The 16,481-nt window shown below is 49.2% G+C and overlaps 1 protein-coding gene across 1 annotated transcript in view; it reads right to left on the bottom strand.

The window, feature by feature from the left end:
* Positions 1-16,481, bottom strand: part of LOC144724936 (CUB and sushi domain-containing protein 1-like) — a 684,194-nt gene that overhangs the window by 349,259 nt on the left and 318,454 nt on the right. The window lies entirely within an intron of this gene.

Here is a 16,481-nt window from a genome sequence, read left to right as displayed (position 1 = left end):
CAAAGAATCACAAGTGAAATTGACCATCTGCCTTCGTGATTTCCCAGGTATTGTCTCAATGAGCTGGCTTCTTGCCCCGTTGGCAACCCTTTATGATCCCAGGTGACTGATCTGTGTTTTTTTTTATTCATCCAGTACAATTGTGACCACCGCTCGATTAAAGACTGATTTATCTTTGAAAAGAAGGGATTTCCACAACAAGCTGGCTACATTTTTTTTTATCGTTTTAAAATTACAATGCCCCCTTAAGTAGTGCGTGTGTGTGTGTGAGTGGTATTCACAGTGTGGAAAGTGGTGGCGCAGTAGTTGGCACACTATGCTAAGATTCTAGCGACCTGAATGCGATTCCCCGCTCACGGCCAACATCAGTGACGATCATCAAAACTGGTTCTAGGCCTCCCCTAGATCGACTCGGCCTTAAATGAGTACTTGGTGCGAAGTGTAAATATTTTCCCTGGGGAGACGAAGGCCAGGCATGGTGTTGGCCACTCACCCCCTCGTTTGCTGGACCAGCCTGAATGTTCGCTAACTGCACTTGCCCCAACAGTCTATTAAAGGCCGGACTGGGGATCTTTGTCTTTGGTTTCCATACTGAGCACACCATGCTCTAGTTGATGAAGAAGCGTGTGCCTGGGTACTGGTTCAAATACCGCTCACCACTGATGTTCGCCGCAGCAGGGATTTGAACTTGATATGTCACTACCGGATTCGGAGCGAGCGACAATCTCAATAACGCGAAGCGAGTCGATCGCAATGGGTTAGAAAGTAAAACAAGCGCGAGATAACACGACATTCCGTCTAAAACACTCCTTCTAAAACCCTCATACAGTCAGCAGCGAAGACGACGCTTTTCAAGAGGCGGTGTCGCGTCAGCATGAAAATGACTTGGGTGCAAAACACATGTTCAGCAGTTCTTCCTGCACGTCTAGATTTCGTTGAAAGGTACTTAAAGCGAGCTTCGACTCAAACGTGGCGCAGGTGGTGAATAAGGTAACCGTGAGTGATCGCGACGGCCGGGGAAACCGACCTGAAATGTCACGCGCCGCTGCCTTGTTAGACCTTAGGCCAATTGAAAGCAGCAAGCACCTTGAGTGGGTGAATGTTTTCCGCTGATTATTCTGAATCAAACATTTTTCCCCCCTCACAAGGTCACCTTAAAAAAAGATATCCCATGGTCTTTGCTTGCATCGGCGTCCTCTCTCGCACATATCCACATTTACAAAATCTTTGAATGTACAATTTTGTATAATGGGCTATATATATATGTATAGTTTTAGACCGTGTACAAAATGCAACGTGGGCTCAGCTGACAAAATAAAACGTAACCTTGGAACGTCCTTTAATGTGGCACCATCGACTTGCGAATTCCCAAAAAGAGTATTTTCCTGAATGGTGACACTAAGCTGTATCCATTCCAATGAATCGGAGCCAATCATTTCAAACAGCGCTGTCACGAAACCTTAACTACACTGTAATTTCAGCGCCGTTAACATCAATTTAAACCATTCTCTTGCCTCCCTAAATATTGAATGCTCCACCCACTCAACATAAAAACACAACAACACTCAATCAATCAATTAAATGTATTGTATTACATTAATCAAAGCCACTCTATTGTTATGAACAATTATTTTTTTCTGGCTGGCTGTGGGACCCAGCTGAAGGTATTCACTTTAGGTGGAATAAGCAGTTGGCTCGAGCACACGTGCTCTTACTGCGGTGAATAAAATAGCAATAAAGCACAAAGCAATATGTGCCAGCTGTTGTACGTTGCCCCTGAAATATCCGTATAATTCGTTGCAAACCATATAATATAATGGTGCTCATTTCCATGACAATTGGCGCTTTGAAATGTAGTGTTAAGGTGCGGTGAGTGCACCGCAGTGGTGGGGAGATGTTATCTCCCTCGCCTAGTATGCCAGGAGGTCGTGGGTTCGATTCCGAACCTGACGATGCCTATATATTCGGAGTTCATGTTATCTCCCCATGGTCGTCACGTGGTTTTTTCTCCAGATCCGCCGGTTTCCCCCCCCCCCGCATTTAGAAACAAGCGTTTAGATTGTTTGGCTGTGACTATAAATTCCCACGTATGATGATATCAGCCACTTTGATGAGCTATCATGTGTGGCCAGGTCACCTCTGAAAAAGACGGAATAGATCAGTGGGCTTCACCAGCTAAATAAAATAGCTTAGTTTTAATGTCATTTTTATCGCTCACTATTGAGGTTGAAAGTGTAAATGCATTAGCTCTGTCTCTCTATCACGTGGGGTCACGATAACTCTCGCAAGGACCATCCAATAAAAGAAAAACTCGTTTTTATTATATAGAGGTGCGTTGCTCATTTGGGACTTACTCAAAAGAAACCTGGCCAAATTGATCAAAAGTTCGGCCAAAACTTGGATATGAATGACTAAAAAACAGTGCTAAGGATTCACTCTTGCCGTCCAAGGTAATGGGCATGCGCATCACGCACGCACGTGCCTCGCATCCCCCTCACGACTATGCGTGAAGTCACATTGAGACGGCGTGCAATTTGAAACATGTAAGTGTAGTGGAATAGCGCCGGCTGGTGGACAGCAGCGGCAACTGTGGTGGACAGACAGCACACACGCCGGTGAGGGTGTGCACGGTGTGCAGGCAGAGGGGAGGAACTAGGACAAGGGTCACGGAGGACCCCGTCTGGAGGCCCCTGCACCTGCTAGCGGGTTCGAGAAGGGAGGCGCGGTCAGGGCGGAGAGCCAAGCCGTGCTGGGAGCATAAAAAGAGGCTGAGAGCGGGAGTTCTAGGAATGGACTCGTCTCGTCGTTGCTGTCTTTTCGTCGCCGTCGTCGCTAAACGTCTCCACGAGATATCGCGCGACTAAGGATAGTAGTTGGCTATCTCAGTCAGCGCTGTCAGTTTTAGACGGCCAGTGCAGTGTACAGGCTCGGCTGAGCACCTGTGGAGAGTGTGCGGACGAGACTGTGAAAGTTGTTAATTGAGAAAGTGCCTCCTAGAAACTGTCTCTGAATCGTTGGCACTACAACAGCATTCTGAATTAAACGCCTCCGCAGGACAAACGCACATTAGAATGCGTGATGGGATCTATGCATATGCATGATTTTTTTCATTTTTCGATGCCGATTAGGCGTGCAGTTACCAAATCATTTACTGAATAAAATGCATACTTAAGTTCATGATAGATATGTTTAATAATGCCTGCAAGCATAACTTATTTATCATTTATGAAAATTACACGTAAATGTTACTTTTATGCTCATGAAACAAACGATACAGACAACATAAATTAAAATGAAAAACTATTTGATTTTTTAATCACACCACCAATGACATGACCGATCCTCGCAGCCCCCCAACCAGCCAGCAAAACTTTTCATCATATATAGAGCCCTGTCACTCTCCACCTTTAGTTTGCCTTCTCTGTGCTGTATATAACAATTAAACTCTCACTTTGCCCGTTTCTGTGTATCCCTTTCTCTGTCCCCTCTTAAACCACTCCCTCCCTCTGTATTCCTCTCCTCACTCACTGCATATCACCTACTTCGCCCCCCCCCCCCATCTCTCTCCCTGATTCTCTCTCTCACCTCTCACCCTCGCTCTCCCTATTCCTCCTCTTTAAATTTTGCTCTCTTTCCCCTCCATTCCAGGCCCTTTTCACTCTCTCCCCTAGCTCCCTCCTCTATCGCATTTGTGTGGAATACACGGCCAGTGTGAAGGGTGATTGGGGGTGAGGCGTGATGACGTGGGTGAGTACGACAGACGAACCCAGATCAACGCTGTGGGATGCAGATGGCATCATCGCGTAGATCTGCGTGGTGATGTTACCAGCACATACGCACACTTGCCAGCGTGCCAGGAATCCAACCAGGCAGGCAGGAATCCAGTCAGCAAAAGTGTTTTTGTTCAAATGTAGTATGACTAGCTTTACTACCCGGCTTCGCCCGGGACTTGGATTCACCACGCCCGGCCGCCTTTGGCTCGCCAGTGGCGATGTTCACACACCACACCAGTTACTTGTAGGGGAGGCCCAGGACCGGTTGAAATAATCGTCACTGGTGGTGGCCATGAGCGGGAATCGAACTCGGGTCGCTGGGTTCGTAGCGCAGTGTGCTAACCACTACACCACAATGCGTTATGCTTCCGCACGCGCGGGTCACATGACAGATTTGACGTCACAGCTCACTTGCCGTGGAAAAAAAAGATGCATTATTGAGCTCCCCCCTCCCAAAAAATGTTTTATTTTTTTATTTTTATAATTCTTGCATGGTGTACAGTCTGGAAAGTACCCACATGGCAAATTTGCACGTGCATGTCGGGAAGTACACTAAACAGGGTTCGGCAACCAAAATGACGAGACATTTTTTTTTCGAATTCGGTAAAAAGCTCAATATTTCAAGAGCCGCAATGCATGTGAATATGAGATGGTGGTCCTTAATAAATAACGTCACGAAGCAGCAGTCCTTAAAGAGCCGCATGTGGCTCCAGAACGGCAGGTTGCTGACCCCTGGTCCTGGAGGATGCTGAATTGGTCCATGTTAAATGATGAGTGATTCATAATTCGCTTTATTTTTGGGGTTAGATCGTAGGCTTTCGCGACCAATATCATCCATAATTACAGATTAGGTTTAGATCACGTAAATATATAAATGTGTCGGTAAACCCACCACCACCCGACACAGCCAGTTAGTAAGGTTTGCCACGTAAACAGAACATGCCAATTCGTTACTAGTACAGCACACCGGTGTGATGTCAATGTTTAAACTATAAACCTCCACCACCCGGAAAAGCCAATCGAATCAAGTCAAGCAAGTGGGCAAAATATTATAATTGGTCTTGCTTTTTCAGAAAACTGGTTGAATATTGAAGAGTAGGCAACATTGCAGATGCTCCGACGTTTCGGACGCTTTGCCTGAGATCACAAGCCCTCACGGGCGGTGAGCTTTTGTCAAAATTGTACAAAGGTTGCTTGCTTTGTCAACATCCTCGTGTTTTGTGGCATATTTGCCCCCCACGTGACAACGTGATATGATTGGCCCTGTTGGGTGGTGGAGGGTTATAGTTAGATGAGCACGGTCATCTACGTATGGTGCAAAAGAAGTTCAACATACATGCATACATAAACAACCAAAAATAAACCAATCATACTTACACGATCTAGCCCATAATACACCAATTACGAATCGTAATATTGGTCGTAAACAAGTAAACCCGTAAAAACAAAGTTTTTCACTATAAATCCTTTATATGCGTGGCAGCGAACTTTATATAAAGGATTTAAAAAAACATATTCGCCTGTGGAGGACGCGGGGATCGATCCGCGACCTTTGGCATGGGAAGCGAGGGCGCTACCAACTGCGCTAGTCCGCCACGGCCTGTGGAGGGGTTACGCTCTGGGCTCTTATACTGTGACGTTCAGCCAAAGCCAAGAATGAGTTCTATTTGAAAATATGTAAAATATTTTTTTTTTGCCTAAAAGTGTAAAATTTTGTGAATTTTTTTTCACGAACATTAATTGTCTGTCACAACGAGTCTGTGTGGAAAATGTCAGCTCGATTGGATCACGGGAAGTGGGTTAAAAAACGACCGAAAGATTTGCACGGTCGTAAGCAAGCACGCAAGCAAGCAAGCACGCAAGCAAGCGAACTTAATATAAAGGATTTAAAAATATATTCGCCTGTGGAGGACGCGGGGATCGATCCCGCGACCTTTGCATGGGAAGCGAGGGCACTACCAACTGCGCTACTCCGCCACGGCCTGTGGAGGGGTTACGCTCTGGGCTCTTACACTCTGACGTTCAGCCAAAGCCATGAATGCGTTCTATTTGAATATATGTAAAATAATTTTTTTTGCCTAAAAAGTGTAAAATTTTGGGAATTTTTTTTCACGAACAATAATTGTCTGGCACAACGAGTCTGTGTGGAAAATGTCAGCTCGATTGGATCACGGGAATTGGGTTAAAAAACGACCGAAAGATTTGCACGGTCCTAAGCAAGTGTAATAAAAGACTTGACCACGATCTCTGGCTCAGTGTCCTTTATTCGGTCCGTACTGCGTTCCCACACGGCTGTCTCTCTTATTCTCTCTGTGCTGGTTCCGATGTCACTCCAGTCCACATCAGCAGCCCCGCTGCTGTTCTTGTCGCTCTTGCAGCCCCACAGCAGCTCCGCTGCTGTACTCTCACACAGCTCCCTTGGCTGTTCCTGCTGCAGCTCTGACAGCCTCGTGCTGTCTCGCCTTCTCGTCGCTCCTGCGACTCTTGGCAGCCACCCCGCTGCCCCTCACACACAGCCTTACTGCCTATCTCTATCTGCAGCTTTACACCTCCCAGTAGCTCCCTACTGTTCCCAGGGTTGGCTCCCGCTTCTGACGGTGCCCCCTCGGCTCGTACGCCCGCGTGGCCCCACACCTTTCCATTCACACCCCGACTGACTTCTCCTTCCGGTTTCCCGCTTAAGGACCCCCTACCTTTCCCCCACGTCACCTGGCTCCGCCTCCTCGTGACGTCACATCCGGAAGGTCGCTTTCGCCCGCATTACACCACCCTCCCCCATAGAAAAAACCCAGCCGACCTCGGCTGAACAACACCAAAGCGTAATGCGGTGAACCGACCTTCCCCCTTAAAGGACACTAAGCATGCAATATAACAACAAGAACAACACACAAGTAACATCGACGAACGTACGAAAGCATGCGATAAATACGACGGCAAGATCAAGAACAATAACAACATACAATCAACGAAACGTAAGCGATTTGGAACGAGTGCGGGTCGCCGGCCCGTCCCGGACGGTCGGCGGCCCACTTGTAGAACGGGGACGCGATGGAACACGAGAAATGACAGGGGGTAATTCCCCTGCTGCGATTGGAAGTCCACCGACATCTCGTGTCCCTGACGAATCAGTCTTGGTCGTATTCCGCGAATGCGCCTGCAGCGGGGTCGGAAGGGTCGCCGGGCTTGAAGGTACCGCAGCCCTGGCAGGCGCCCTATGAACAGGCCCACTCCTCCCCCGCGGTGTCACGGTCGGCCTGTCTGGAACAGGTACGACAGGCTCTCTAGCAAGATCAATGGACGCAGGCGGGGAAGAGTCAGAGTCAGCAGCAACAGACCCCGGCAAGGCAACATTGGGAGATGACGCATCACGTAGGGGAGCAACATATGGTTTCAACCGCGACGTATGAACAAACCAACGGCGAGAACCAAACTGAACGCGCGCCGAATGTGGATTGGGAACCTCAATGAGGCGCACAGGACCATGCCAAGGTTTGTGCAATTTAGGAGAGGTCCCCGGCCGCACCTGCGGGCAATGGAGCCAGGCCAGGTCTCCCACCTTCCAGGGGCACTCCCCCTCAGACCGCCGAGCATACCGCTCGTTCCGGGCCTGGGCTTTGGCCGTAGCCACGCGGGCGTTTTCCCGCGCCTCCGTAACCCGGCGAACCGTGTCCCGAATGTATTCAGGGAGTGGTTTACGAGGTCCCTTCACCCCAGTACCCAATTGCACATCCACCGGAGGCACGTTTTCCCGACCATACATAAGGTAAAACGGCGAATACCCTGTAGCCGCATGGGGCGTCATCCTGTACGCCGAAAGCACTCCGGGGATGTGCAGATCCCAATCCGATTGCTGTTCACTCACAGTATGGCAAAGCATGGCAGACAATGTCCTGTTCAGCCGCTCAACCATACCATCCGTCTGCGGATGGTATGGAGATGTCCGTATCTTCTTAGTCCCAAGGCCTGCGCACACTTCAGCCAATAATTTAGAAGAGAAATTTCGGCCCTGGTCCGTGAGGAGTCTCTCCGGCGCCCCCTTGTCCATAATGTACCCAAACAAAAAGGCGTCGGTGATGGCCGCGGCCGACTGATCGGGCAACGGCCAGGCCATCGGCCAACGGGAGAGATACTCAACCCCTACCAGCAAATATTTATTTCCCCTCGCCGATGGTGGGAAGGGTCCCAATATGTCCAGTGCCACCAATTCATTGACTCGAGACACCTGAATCGACTGGAGAGGCGGCACGTAAGGATGTTTAGGCGGCTTACGCCGGGCGCATTCAGGGCACGCGCGCACGTGCCCTACGACATCTGTCGCCATGCCGTGCCAAAAATAATGACGTTGTAACGTCAACAAGGTCTTCTGCACCCCTAAATGCAATAGTGTGTCACAATGGAGAGTTCTAATCAACTCAAATCGCAAGGACGTTGGTACCACCACACGCCAGCTTTCCTGGAACCTTTCTTGCCACATAAGCAGACCATCTCGGAGAGCGGTTCGCGGCCCCACAGCCGAACTCAGACTCCCATTGTCCCTCATAGACCGCTTCCGCATGGACAACAACGACTCGTCCATCATCTGTTCCCGAATCCAGACAGACCGCGGCAGATTCAAAACCCCATCAGTCGGTCCCGGTTCCATCGGAGTATCCGACTTCCCGACGGCCAACGTAAGCGGCTGAGGGGGGTTCAGAATCGGCGAACACCTATGCGTCCCCGACGCACATTTACAAGGGGCGCGCCCTGGTAATCTGGAAAGTGCGTCAGCGTTCGCATGGCGCACTCCCTTCCGATGTTGAATTTGGAAGGAAAATTCCTGCAGCGTGTCCAACCAACGTGCCCACTGTCCCGATGGCTGGTCCATTTTAAGTGCATATTGCAAGGCCGCATGATCCGTACGCACAATAAAAGAACGACCGTAAAGGTATGGTCGAAATTGCCGTAGGAAAAAAACAACCGCCAAAAGTTCTCTACGAGTGACACAGTAGCGTGTTTCCGCAGGCGACAAGACTCGGCTACCATACGCCACGACGCGCTCTACGCCCCCTTTAGACTGTGATAATACCGCCCCAATACCTGTGTCACTCGCGTCCGTATCAAGAATGAAAGGGCGATCAAAATCGGGATAATCCAATGTCGGGGCCGTAGCCAATAGATCACGCAGACTCCGAAAGGCCGCCTCTTCCGGCTCTCCCCAAACAAATTTCCGTCCTTTACCCGTAAGGAGATGCAAGGGCCTCGCAATCGTCGCAAACCCCGGCACAAATCTTCGGTAATACGAGGCAAATCCCAAAAACCGCCGAACATCCCCCACAGAGGCCGGAGTCGGCCAATCCCGGACACACGCCGTCTTTTCCGGATCCGTGGACACCCCCTCTGCACTCACAATGTGCCCCAAATAACGGACGGACCGTTGCAGTAGGTGGCATTTCTTTGGTTTGAATTTCAAATTGGCAGAGCGCATCCTCGTGAACACTGTCTCCAGCCGCGTTAAATGTTCCTCAAATGTGCGGCTGAACACAATAATATCGTCCAAATATATAAGACACGTCTCCCACTGCAACCCCGTCAAAACGAGCTCCATCAATCTTTGAAATGTAGCAGGGGCCGCATTCAATCCCATCGGGAGGCAGTTGAATTGAAATAACCCCTGCGGCGTACGGAATGCGGTTTTCTCCCGTGAGGACTCGTCAAGGGGAAGCTGCCAAAATCCCGAAGAGAGGTCCAGTGTGGAAAAGAACTTAGCCCCCGACAATGCGTCAAGGGAGTCGTCCATACGCGGCAGGGGGTACGCATCTGCCACCAATATCTTATTCAATTTCCGGAAATCGACACAAAATCGCAAGTTGCCATCCTTTTTCTTAACCAAGACCACAGGAGCGCCCCATGGGCTGTTAGATGGCGATATAATGTCCGCAGCCAACATGTCTTCCACCGCCCCCCGAACGTGTTCTCGCTCCGCTGGACTCATCCGATGCGAATTTAACCGAATAGGGGCAGCGTCGCCCGTCTCAATGTGATGGGAAAGCAACGATGTGCGTCCCAAATCCAAATCGTCGGAGCTGAACACATCCGAATACGTCAGCAACAATTTACGCAGCGCATCACGTTGCCCCACGGACAGGGAAGAATTTTCGTCACATAAGGTAGCGATCCAACGATTATCCGAACCCCTTGGCTCGGAAACACCAGCGACCACTCCCCGGCGATGCGGACAATCGTGCGTCGCAAACGCCGTAGTGGCATGTGCCACAACCGTACCGGCCGGAACACGGATGTTTTCCACCCCCGCATTAAGCACCTGTAAAACCGGTAATTGATCCGGCCGGACGATGGTCTGTGCCTCAACTAACGCCAATCCCGTTGTTATCGTGGCGGATGGTGACAACAAGACCCCTAATGCTCCTAGCCGATTGGGCAGGGGCTTCCGATACCGCAAGGGTATAAGCATCTGTGAACCAGGTGGGATGTCCACAGATGCGACGGACAGCGCCTGCACCTGTACGGCCGAAGCAGGTCGCCCCCAGGGCGACGGCAGAAACGAGATTCGACGGCCCCCCGGCAATTCAATACAATTCTCATTGATTTTAATCAAAATGGGCATCTTAGCCAAAAAATCCGTGCCTAGTAAGCAAGGAACCGCCAAAGATCTCGATATTAACACAACGCCCGAAGCCGACACATCCCCTATAGATATCTTAGCATCCACCTGGCCCACGATACCCATACTACCCCCGTTCGCAGCGACGCAAGACCCATAAACCGGACGCACAGCCCCCGGCGGAATGCCCAACAGATGGAAAATGACATCCGATATAATAGTCGCAGACGCTCCCGAGTCGACCAAAATGCGCACGTCCACACCTTGTATGGACCCCGGTACAGTGGACGAACCCGTAGCGGCCGCGACAACTCTCCGTGCCAATTTGCGCCACTGCGTAACTGAATGACAAGGCCCCGTCGATGGCCTTTCTTTAACAACAACAATAGGATCGCGCAACAAAGGTGGTGGGTGAGGTGTAAAGCCTTGCCGAGTGTCTGGTGCGTGCCGACATGCCTGTTTCGGAGGTTCCTTGGTCGGCTTGTCCGGTGTTGTGGGCTCCTGCTGCGGCGGACCCGGGAAGCGGGCCCAGCAATCTTTGGCGTAATGGCCCCTACGGCCGCAGCGGAAGCAATCGGCCTCGTTGCGCCGAAGCGCAGGTCTTGCATCCCGGCGGCCCCGTCCCGATGGCGTAGCGCAAGGCCCCGGCCTTCCGCGTCCCGACCATGGAGAGGAGGCAGCCGTCAGCTCCTGTGGACCCCGCTCATCCGGCACATAGATCGCCCTTGTGGGGTCCCACCCCATCGCGCCTCCTTCCTTGACGGGCCCACCCGTCCATGCCGCCACTTGCTTCCAGCGACGGAGATTAAACTGCGCATCCAGACACTTTGCTGCCGCCCGGGACGTGAGCTTCTCATGCCCACACACAGGCATGGGGATCCCCAGATCCCGAGACAGCTCCAGCATTTTTCCCAATATGAGAGGCTCGAGCAGATCCTGTGGCGTGTCAGGATATGCTGCCATGGCCAGCTCCAACACCGCACCCCTGAACGCCACGGGCGATTCTTCGGGTGCTCGTTGTCGTTGAGCGAATCGCCGATGCGCGTCGTCAGGTGGCTCATAGGCGTCGGCCATTTCCTCAAAAACTCCACATAAAGTCTTCTTCTTATCGGCCGTTATGGAACGGAAAAATCGAACAGATTCGTCGTCCAGTAGAGTCGGCAACACTTCCAAGGCCTCCGCATCGGTCCATCTTGCTGAACGAACCGCCGCCAAAAATCGGCAGGCGAAAGCGCTCCAATCGCCCCCGATAGAGAATTCCTTAACTGTAGTAAGGTGGCGACTCCGACTCCTCTTTACGCCGTCTTCCAATGATGGTTGTTCTGGAGGCAAATTCAAAATGGCGTCGGCCCGCGGCGTGGCCAAGATGGCGGTTTGGCGCCGCGGAGCGCGCAAGATGGCGTCTTCTTGCCGCGTGGCCAATGGCGGCGGCAGGGCAGGCAACGTGGCGGCCCGTGGAGCACCTTCTCGTTCCATCGTCGTCCTTGGCGTAACGAGGTGACATAGATGCGCCAGGACGTCCTTGAGTGTCCCCAGTTGTTCTGCCACCTGTTGCCATCTTTGGTCAGCGTCCGATGTTGTTGACGGACCCGCCATCGCGCCGACATCTTCCACGCCCGTCCCCGTGCTCGCCTCAGCAGGGCTCTCCTCCACCACCCCAGCAGAATCCGTGGTCGGAGGGAATTCGTCGTCGTCGGACGAAGAAGCCGATGCTGGCGCCGGGGGAATTTTCTTCCTTACTTGCTTAGACATGCCGTTTCACTTCTGACCCCAGTGTAATAAAAGACTTGACCACGATCTCTGGCTCAGTGTCCTTTATTCGGTCCGTACTGCGTTCCCACACGGCTGTCTCTCTTATTCTCTCTGTGCTGGTTCCGATGTCACTCCAGTCCACATCAGCAGCCCCGCTGCTGTTCTTGTCGCTCTTGCAGCCCCACAGCAGCTCCGCTGCTGTACTCTCACACAGCTCCCTTGGCTGTTCCTGCTGCAGCTCTGACAGCCTCGTGCTGTCTCGCCTTCTCGTCGCTCCTGCGACTCTTGGCAGCCACCCCGCTGCCCCTCACACACAGCCTTACTGCCTATCTCTATCTGCAGCTTTACACCTCCCAGTAGCTCCCTACTGTTCCCAGGGTTGGCTCCCGCTTCTGACGGTGCCCCCTCGGCTCGTACGCCCGCGTGGCCCCACACCTTTCCATTCACACCCCGACTGACTTCTCCTTCCGGTTTCCCGCTTAAGGACCCCCTACCTTTCCCCCACGTCACCTGGCTCCGCCTCCTCGTGACGTCACATCCGGAAGGTCGCTTTCGCCCGCATTACACAAGCAAGCACGCGAACTTAATATAAAGGATTTAAAAAAAGGCTATGTGTAACATAAATGATAACCATAATATACTGCTCAAATACACGCCTGCTGACCTGATTGCCCCTATTTATGCTTGAGCCCAAGAATAGCACCGGAGTTAACAGCACACGCACTCGTGCTGGCTGTGCAGTTAAGCGATCTATGCAACAACAACAATGACAACAACCACACAACATGTCCGCCAACAACCCCTGTGGTATCAAATGGAAAAAAAATGTAAAAAGCGATGTTTTTGACAATGGCCCCTCTTCGTGGCACTTACGTAGAGAGGCCAGAGAGGTAAGACTATATATGTGTGCTTTGAAGAAGGGCCCTTGCTGTAAAACGTTGCCTATTGTGCCATTTTCGTTTTAAGGCCACAGTGTTATTAACGAATGTGAGGGCTTTGTTATTTCAGCAATGTTAGGTTTATAATGGTAGGGATATGAAATGAACAAATCTTATGCACCTTGGAAAATTGTACATCAGAAAGGCAGTCAATTGTGTACAAGCAACCGTGCTCTCGTCACATTAATTCCAATAAAAAACAACTTTTGCAAATACTGCAGCAGCAAAGCATTTTATTAAAAATGTATAGAATGGGGTTTTTTGCACTTGTTGTGACACATGCAAAGCGCATTACAAATGAAGAATAACAATGATATGACGATGATGCTGAAGACATTTGGATGCACATATGCATAAGGACACGACAAGGCTATAACTGATCACATCTTAAGACATTATTAATGTACATAGATTATATTTTGGTTAACCAAAATTTACTTTGCATACATTTAAAACACAAAAGGACAACATAAAAATGTATATTATAATTAAATTTTATATCTAACTTTGTCTTTGTTTAATCTTTGGTAAATATCAAATTGCACTTTCAATGTAACGCATCTATGTATATCTCATTTTCATTGACTATTGTGTTGGTCTTGTAACAATTTATTTAAAAACATGATAATTTTTTCTACATCCATACTTCATTAAACATTCTGTTTTATTTACCGATGTCATTTATAAGTACTGGACATCTGTGAGAAAAAAGGAGCTTCATAGCTCACCGGATTCCTACGGTATAAATAAATATTCGGATTCTGAATTGCTATTCTTACAATTACGTCCACCCTTAGGATTAGCCTCTCCAGCCCACGCCCCGCCCCCACACTCACCCTGCCCTCGCCCCCCTCCTCAGCTATATAAACCCTTGTCAAAGCCATCTCTTCGGCATACCTCAGCTACTGTTTTCGCTGTGGTGGTCCCCACCTGATGAAGGACGCTTGTGTTGCGCCCGAAACGTCGTGATTTAATTTAGTTGTTTTCACGTTTTTATTATTCTTATTTTCATCTATGTGACTTTACCGAAAGAACCAAAGAGTATGGGTCCTTGCAGTCACGAAAACTTCAAATCTAGAATTATTCTTACAATTGTAAAAAAAACACACACGCAGACCTTTGCTCACAGTTGGCCCTCACCTGGTTATAAACAAAGTGCATTATGCAGCACGAGTTCTTTCCCGCACGGCACTCACCAAAATAAAAGGCCAATGAGTTAGGAGTTGCCATATGTGATATGTGCAAATATGTCAGGAGTACTTGGCAAGTGGTTGCGTAATAAATGAGAGACAGGGGACTGAGCGGCGTAGACATTATCGCGGCGTCTTCACGAGGACCAAGGGGGGGTTAAGTGTCCAGATGAGTAGTTGGCATTGAGACCGGCGACGCGCCAAGGCAGACGCAATGCTGCCCACCCTCCCCCAAGCCTTGGCTGCTGTCATGCCACGTCAATTTGGGGAAAAATCGAAACGCATGAAAATGTTCCACTACTTTACAGCCTAAACCCATTTCGCAAGGTTAAAGTTGCACATACGTTTGTTCTTCTTTCGCACCGTACGTAGCCAACTGTGCTTATAGGAGGTGCGGGGGGAAGGACACCAAACTAAACACAACAAGTTAAATTATTTGGGTCTTTCGGTAAAGTCATGTAGATAGGTTCAAGGAAAATAACAAAAAACTGCGACTTTTGATCACAACGCAAGTGGTCGTCATCGCAACGTCGTAGTTTTTTGTTATTTTCCTTGAACATATCTACGTGACTTTACCGAAGGACCCAAATAATATTAATTCCTGCAGTCACGAAAGCTTTAAGTCAACAACACAATGGGTTAAATAGGTAGCCTTGGGATAATATCATTCTCCATAAGAGGTTTTTTGGGGGGTTAAATCGCATGAATATAAATGCGTCGCTAAACCCACCACCACTCAACGCAGCCAATTAGTAAAGTTTGTCACGTAAACAAAACGTGACAATACATCACTAGCACATCACACCGGGTGTGTTGGAGGGCAAAGCCACAACATTTACCATTTGAGTACCGTGACGTTTCGTTATTCTATCAACTCGCTCCATTTCTGTCACCCCATCTACTATCAGCAGACAATTCCCACTGTGAACGTGCTCTCCGTCCCACCGGCAACACCACCCACTCGCCCACTGTACGCGCCATCTCCGCTCTTATCTCACGTTCACACCACCGACGATAAAATTTGTATATTTTTGTAACATCCATTTGCGCCTTTCTCCGGTTGTGCGTTTAAATATCCGTCAAATGTGGCTTTGCGGAAAAGAACATATTTTTTTGACCGCTGTCTGTGAATATTTTGGCTAACTTTACTCTCTGTCGTGCTGTGGACTGTGACATTCATATTTGATCCACCATCCATCGTTTCAGATGGCATTAGTCTGATAATTCATGATCATAATTCACTCGACCTCTCCCGCCTCTCTGTGTGTGATGAAGAAGGACCATTGGCTGAAAGGTCACCTATTATATAGGTTTTTTTTCCTTTTCAAGGCAGCATTATTGATGTCTGTGTTAAGTATTTATTTCATTATTTATGCTTTTGCACCACTGCCAACGCAATATCACCGAATAATCAGTAAAATCATGATAATCGTCATTTGAATCATCATCTTACAATTTTGGTCGGTAAAATAAAAACTAGCTGGGTAAAACTACACCACTTGGATAGACTCGTTCTTGCCATACAAATGTAAAATTTCCACCAATATCTTTAGACCAGTAATTAAACATGCACAAACGATTTATACATTATGAAATTATATTTTGTTAATTATTATTTGTTTGTTTTTAACTAGGACAATCATTATATGGCATTGGAATTATGAAAGTGGCAGCCTAGGGAGGAAACTCACTTGAGAATCCATCAACAGTGGAAATGAAGTGATGAAATCATCGCATGCGCAGAAGCCAAAGGGAGCTTTGCACTGAGATGTGCCGGACAGCTTGGTGAAGCATTCATCCAGCAGTGGATAGATCTTAGCAGGTGAGATTATGGCGGTCATCTCATCTTTGCGTTGAGAGTGGCAACAAAGTTGTCAAGAGTATTTCCTGCTCAAATGTACAACCCTGGGATCGCACTCGCCTCGACTGGAGACCCCTCGGTCAGCGTTGGAAATTCCACATTCCCATGGTGGAAATGTGCTAGAGGACAACCACAGTAGACATCGATCATGGTGATACTAAGCCCAGATGGGCGGTGGGCTGAGCAGACCCCTTGAGTGGCATTTAAATTTGTCACCCCCCTTTGATTGCGAGTTGAGCGCTACCATCCAGCCTGACATCTGGTATAATATAAGCAGTGTGTACGGCTGTTTTACAAGAGATATATGCTACACACACAGTATTAAACACTCCATATCCCTCGCATACACACAAAGCAGAACACCAT

Source organism: Lampetra planeri, chromosome 22, assembly GCF_965212315.1.
Source record: "Lampetra planeri chromosome 22, kcLamPlan1.2.h2, whole genome shotgun sequence".
In the NCBI taxonomy this organism is placed as follows: Eukaryota; Metazoa; Chordata; class Hyperoartia; order Petromyzontiformes; family Petromyzontidae; genus Lampetra; species Lampetra planeri.
Note: the sequence above shows the minus strand (reverse complement) of the source record. Positions and strands in the feature narration are given on the sequence as shown.